We start from the raw sequence: 7,127 nt of genomic DNA on the forward strand, positions 1-7,127 counted from the left end.
CGAAGGCTGGGGTCACAGTCAGAATGCTGGAGAGGTGCAGAAGACCCGGCGGCTACGCAGGAACACCTCGCTCTGCCTTTAATATTGCCTGCCCACTGCACAGATTTCAAAACAGATAGTCAAAAACAAAAATCAACGCCCCCAAACACGCAAACATGCCTCTCTAAAACAGCCTCCACCGCGTGCATAAACTCTGCAGCCCCCATGCAGATGTAATGTAGTCTTGTTAGGTCGAGCACACAGGGTGGGAATGGGTAAATTCAACAACAATGGCAGCCTCTGGGGGATCGCAGAGTAGTATCGCACACACACACCAAACTCTCCCGCTCTCCACATCATACTCTCTCTATCTCGATCTCTCAAATACACACAAGCAGAGGGGAGAGGAGTAATGAAAGGTAAGCTTTTTACAATAGTTTCTTGCATAATTTTGCCTCACGGTGCCAAACACTGATCATTTTTTTTTTTTTTTTACATTTTTTTGGGTCATTTTTGGTTTGTGTATATTTAAAAACACAAAGTGTGCCAGCATAACAAGATACCAGATTTGGCTCAGGCACCAGCTTCTTTTCAGTATGAGGGGTTGCGTGTTTTGTCTACCCAACGCCCCGGACACAGGACGGATCCCTTAGGAAACATAAATTATCATGTTGACTCGCGCCTGACAACATTGGAATGACGTCATGACATTTCAAGAGGGGATTAAGCAATCTCCTGCCTCCGAAGTAACGAGACACTTTGGCAAGTTCACTTCGTTGAAAGTATTCATGAGACCGCATGATAGCAGAACGCAGCTTTACACACTAGGTCATGATATCAGGGATGACGATATTAACATGTTGGTTCAAGTTCAGCAAAGGGACAAAAGTCATGATGTAAAACGCGGCGTGCATTTCTGTTTTCAGTGCTGCTCTCGCTTTAAATCTGATGCAGAAGAGCTTGAAATGGGACAATCCTCCTGCATGTGTTAGCACTCCACTTGATCCATCAGGCATCCATCTATTCACAGAGGTCTCTTTAGGAGCCGACCGCTCAGGGCTGTTTGCCTTCGCAATCTAAGTGTGAGAGAAATTGGGAGGGCCGTGGTCCTTAATGGCGTTGTCTCTCCCCACCCACCCCAGCCTCCAATCCTTAAATCTGCAGGGAATAAAGAGTGCTGTTAAACCAAACTGGAAGACAAATGGTTTTGTTCAATGGGAAGCCGCCTCCATAAATCCCCACTTAATGCAGCCGAGGAAGGCTGAAGCAGGAACAGGTGAATTCGCTGCAGTGAGGGCAGCCATTCATTACTTCTCAGGAGAGCTGGAGAACAGGAGGGAGAGAAAAGAAAAAGGCCAGGATGACGGACAGATGGGTGGACAGGAGGGGAGATGAGAGAGCAGGAAAAAAACAGATGTAATCTGGTTTTAAAAAATTTTGATGAAAGGGAAATTGACAGTAACAATCCTGTATCTCTTATGTCCTCCAGCCGGTGCAACCCAACAGATCTTTAACGTCTTCTAAAGGCGGTTTCAGACTACACAACTTTCATCATTTGCAGATGTGCTGTTCAGACTACGTGATTCACGGTCTGGTATTCTGAAGTCTTGAAGTTGTTGTGTTTACACCATGTGACTGATTGTCTGTGGGAGGATCCACACGACGGTAACTGATGACAACTCAATAAAACAAGCAAATCCGCAGAGACTAGAAACTTTGTTTTGTCAAGAAGTGACAGGAAATGACACAACACCACATGCGAAATGAAGCGTCAATGTTCCGACTTCCAGATTAGAGTCAATAAGGATGTAAGAAAAGTTGCAGTTCCTCAACTGACCACTGGGGGGAAAGCATCATCATATGCAAATAATTCTCCATTAACTCCCATAATAAAATGAATTCAACACATTTTTCCAACCTGGTTCCAAAAAGTTTTATTCACATCCATGACAAGTTTAAAGGAGTGAATATTTTTGTACATAAAATTTTATAAAGCAAAAAAATTGTAAATACTCAGGGGTGTGGTCTTTTGATTGTTGAGGGACATACTGTAGTCAATGTCTAGTTGTCATCACTTTTTATACATAGCACTTTCTTGACTTGTGAGTATATCTTCTAAGCTGTAAGAGAGCATAGTCTGTGGCTCTGAGGAATAAGCCCAGAGAAGCCGCAGACAGTTTGTGCTAACAGTGCATTAGCTAAGTGCAGCAGTTATTTCTGTAAACAGGTCCCTACAAACACAGCTCCTTCGGCATGGCTCAGCTGAAGCAGCCAGGAGTCACAGCAGATCATTTCAGGACACTTCCAACCAGAGGTCTGCTGGGACTCGTGGTTAGTCAGCCTGCAACTCGGGAGCTGATGCTGGTAGAATTGCCTGATTTCAGTGGATCTTTCAGCTTTGGCAGTAATCATTTCCTTAGTCGTTTTGATGGAAACACTTGAAATGAGGATGTTTGTACACTTGGACCAATATATCCAAACTTTTCTTCTTGCCTTGGTTCTGCTTTGTCTTTTTTGTCTCATCTTCAGTGAAAGTTGTACAGTTGAACCTTCCTTCAAGGATTTCTGTTCGGCAAATTGAGGGGAGGGAAGGCGAGTCGGAAGGCGTTATTATTGTTACATAATGTGTGGACGGGTAGAATGACGTATTATAGACACATCAGCAAAATGTATACACCGTCAGATAGGTGCAATTTAAAAAAATGAGGATTGATGAACATCTGAGTGAGGAATGTTTTTTGACTGGGTTCTGCTTCTTGCAAAGTCCTGGTTTGTCATTTTTGTGTCCAGTTGTTCAGATAATGGACCATCCTTTGTGGTTCTGGACATACTACACTCGTTTTTGGCATCCTCGGCTCTGAGTAGCTTGCTTATCTCTTCATCTCACCAGTTACTCATCTTGCAAAAAAAGGCCCTACCTGTTAAGTCCTACTGCTATTGTTACTCTTATCAGCTGTTTCCTTATTTTATAAAACAATAATAATACATTTAAAAAAAAACTTCCTGGTGGGTTGTACTCAGGTTACGTGATCAACAAATCCCTCCCACGACTCGCCACCCTACATTAGTTCTGTTGGTTGATTGGCCCTCAGAAGCGAGTTATTGGCGGACAGCTCGACACGCCACCTTGCGTTGGTCAATGTTAAAATGACAGACGACACGCTGGATCCGCGTGTTAAATGCTTAGCTTGTAAAACGGGCTGCCAAGAGCTCCAGATCCAAGGTATCTGTCTGCTGTTGGAGATGGTTCTGCCACATGTCAGATGAGCCTCTTTGATGGGTTTTTAGTTGTTCACTCATGATTATCAACTGGCGAGTGCTGCTTGCTCACCATCTTACATGCTGCATGTGTGCACTCACACCTTTAACCTTACCATTACGGTACTGCTTTGGTTCTGTCTATGTCATTTTTTTTTAAAGTTGTGATGCTTTTGGAAAACTGCTACACAACACGTCGTGATCCATGATTGTTAAGATTGGACTGATTTTAAAGAAAATCATAATAACAGGTAGTAATATATTTCTAAAGCCTTTGACACATTGCAGCACACCAGACATATAATGGAAATAGTATCGGCGTTGGTGTGAGGCCAAGCTGATGACCATTAAATGTTTTAGCTGCATATTCTGTCATGAGTAGCGTCTGTAATGCTCACCTCCCACGTGAAAATGTTGTCTGTAACAGGTCGGCAGTTCCAGCTGCAGGCATTTCAGTAGAAAAATTCAATAATAGGATAGCAGGATGTGGGAGCTACATAAGAGTCATCACACTCCGCATACGCAATGCTCAGGCCATGTTGGCGGTGTGAGGTTATACTGCGAAACAGGAGACTCAACTCTGGGACCACAGTAAAACAGCTGTTCTTTCACTTCCTAGTTTTCCATGATTCACTCTTTTGGTATATTTCATAGTTTCTATCAATCTGTTTCTACAACTGCTTGTTTTGGGATAGGGATGCTGTTTCCTGGTTCAGATCAGGCCTGTTGGGACTTGTGAATGACAACTGCTTGGTTTGGGTTAGGAAAAGGTCACGATTTGGGCTTAAGTGCAATTGTTACCGTGATTTTAGAAGTTGACCTATCCACAGGACACTTCACACGCATATTTTCACACAAAAGCGAGTGGCTGCATCTTTTAGAAACGTTAAAATGGGTGTAATACGCGCTTGAGCCTTTGACCCCTGGTGTTCTCTCTTGTATGAGTCTCTGAAGTTGGGTCATGTTGATTTTAGTTCAGACCTAAAGGTTGTTTATGTGGTTAATTCGAGGAGATTTTTTCATTTTATAGGTTCAAACTGTTTTTATATTCCTATAACAAATGCTGTAAGATTCCTCCCCACCATTCCTTATAAAAATGCGTGTAAAAGTAATGCATCCCCAGGCTGCAACAATGCCGAGCCCTTTTAACACATAAAAGTAAGAGCTTGGCATCGAGTTTGCTGTTGACTTCAGTGGAAGCAAGTGGCCGTCTCCATCAGGTGTGATTCCTTTTAGACACCTCTCCAATTAAAGCTACGCTAAAGTTGACTTCAGAGAAATCATTTCACCTCTTGAACACCTGCAGATTGAGCAAAATAGAATATGTATTTCTCCTGTAACCTGCACCTAATTACCTATATTGGCACTTTTTAACATTTTCTCTTCTCTCTCTCTTTCAACGTGTGCCATCTCCACTGGTGGACCTGCAGGTCGAGGACCTTCACACCTCTTCCTATGATGGCGGCTGGGCGGGAATTTAAACAAATCAGTGAGCTGCATGCGGATAGTTTGCATCTGAGCAACTTTCATGAACATACACACGTTCTGACGATCAAATCCGACTTTTATGTGGTGTTTGTGGGATGCAAGGAGGTGATTTATGTGCAAATCTTCTCACAGATTTACGGAGGTTTCATGAATGAGGCTCAAATGTGTTGTAGGTAAACGGGGTGTAGAGGCAGAAATGCTTTTATTCGTTGGTGATTATTTGCCAGCATGGTGCATTGGCAAAGTGAACGAGCTCAGTGGCTGAGAATCAGCGTAGGTTGAAGAAGAAAGTCTGTATGTGAGACGGCCGCAGCCAAAAAAAACAAGACTGGATGCCGCAAGAGGTAAAATGAGACTTACGGTAATGTGCCATTTGTGCACTGGCTTTAATCAAAGAAAGGGATAGTGTACACGTAGCCAACGTAGTTTTCTGCTAATGCACGGGCATGTTTTCATGCGTTTCCAGAGGTGTGATTTTGGTTTCTGATGGAACCTAGAACAAAGACACTGAGGATTTTGGTTGTATACTTTAAAAATTCATCTTATTCATGCAAATCTTCCTGACTCCTACTCAATCCTCAGTGCAATTACAAACAAAGTAGGATGCACAAATCAGCACCAAAATGACACACTTCATCCAAATCCACTCAAAAACCTAACAGTAATCATAAAATTAAAACAAAACAACCAATTCATTACAATCTGAAAACAACTACAGTAACCTTCAACCGACACACTTAGTCTACATGATCACCAGCGGTCAAGGTCAATTTGGATTTCATGCATTTTGCAAGTGTTGAAAGTAATTTCAGTTTAATAATGTTATATGTGGGCACACGGGCTTGAAAAGGAGATATTCCCTGAAGAGATGAGGCAAGGATAAGCTGGGGCGAGAGGCTATGAAGGGCGAGATAAATGAAGGGAAAAGTAGCTGGGCTGTTGGACAAACAGTAGTACGAGAAAGAGAACTGGAGTTTGGAGTGAGCATTAAGTGAGTTATATTTAAATCATTAGGCAGCTTATTCACTCAGTACAAATGCAAATGAACCAGCATTATCATCATGGTTTCTTTCCTGGAAATCGATTCTGTGCGTAATACCTCGGCAGAAGTGGACCGGTCGTGAACCCTCCTCCTCTGCAGTGCCAGCTAGCCCTCAAATGGCCTACATAGACAGCGAGACACGCACGCACACGCACACACACACACACACACACACACACACATGCACGTGCAAACCACGCACACATGCTAAATACCCCTCCTCTCCTAGGCACCCGCCCAAATCAGAGATCAAAGGCTGGATTTGTAAAGCTAATGGCTGCTGCGTTGCAGCCAGGGACAGGGAATAAGGGAAGAGAGAAACAGAGGGAAAGTGGGAAAAACAGACAGCAACAGTGGAGGCAGAGTGACACAGAAGCACAGAGGAAGAAAATGTCTGCGTTTTCAACATGCAGGATGACTTAACACCACGGCGCGTGTGGCACCGCTATTTTAAAAAATGAGACAATACATGATATAGTGCAGCAGGAGGTATCACCAAAACACGGGGACAAACGTCGCGCCGAGGCGTTCACACTTTAACTTGTGCTCGGTACAGTTTTACTTTCAGGCAAAGTGATGAGAAACACATCCACAGATGGTGACTATCTCTCGCTCATCACTGTGTGGGATTGTGGGATTGATGGTGTCGAAACAGACCTTTCTCTTTGTCTCACACATGGCGCAAGTGCCGCTGCTATTCCCACAGAGCACTGAGGGGCCATTGAGATAAATGGCATGAAAAAAAAGAGTGAAAAAGAAGAAAGCAGAAGAGGAAAAATGTGTCTGCCTTTCAGAGAGAGAAATATCAAGCATTCAGTCTGTCGTTTGGTATTGTCCTAACATTTATAGTGCTTTAAGCTGGTCCGTAGTGTTCTGTCACTCCCACTCATTACATTTAAATTCTCGCTGTCATGGGATAAAAAAAAAGGAAAACAAAGCCATTTTTATCATGTGCAATAATATGGCGATCATGGGATCATATTAAGGAGCATATATTTCATGGTTAAATGTAAATCTCTGCTGCATATTAATGTATATTTTAGCACAAGTCTTGGTTTTTTCCCCCAGTTTGGAGTGATTCTAGTGGGCAGCAGCTCAGGAAAAGTACTTCTTGCATACATTAGCAGTGGAATCGGGCCAAATGTTCAGTTTTTTCTGATGACACCAACGCTTTTCACTTCATTATCAAAGCAATAAAATAAGCAAAATTAAAAAAAAAAAAAAATGTTTTAAAAAGCAGCAAGTACATGTGAGTTGCTGGCTAGAAATGTGTGTGAAACGTGTTCGTCAAGACAGATTGTGATCGTCAAGTGTGTTTTGATGGCATCGTGCCTGATTTTGGAAAGTGAAAAAACTTTAT

This window comes from Cololabis saira, chromosome 3 (genome assembly GCF_033807715.1).
Source record: "Cololabis saira isolate AMF1-May2022 chromosome 3, fColSai1.1, whole genome shotgun sequence".
In the NCBI taxonomy this organism is placed as follows: Eukaryota; Metazoa; Chordata; class Actinopteri; order Beloniformes; family Belonidae; genus Cololabis; species Cololabis saira.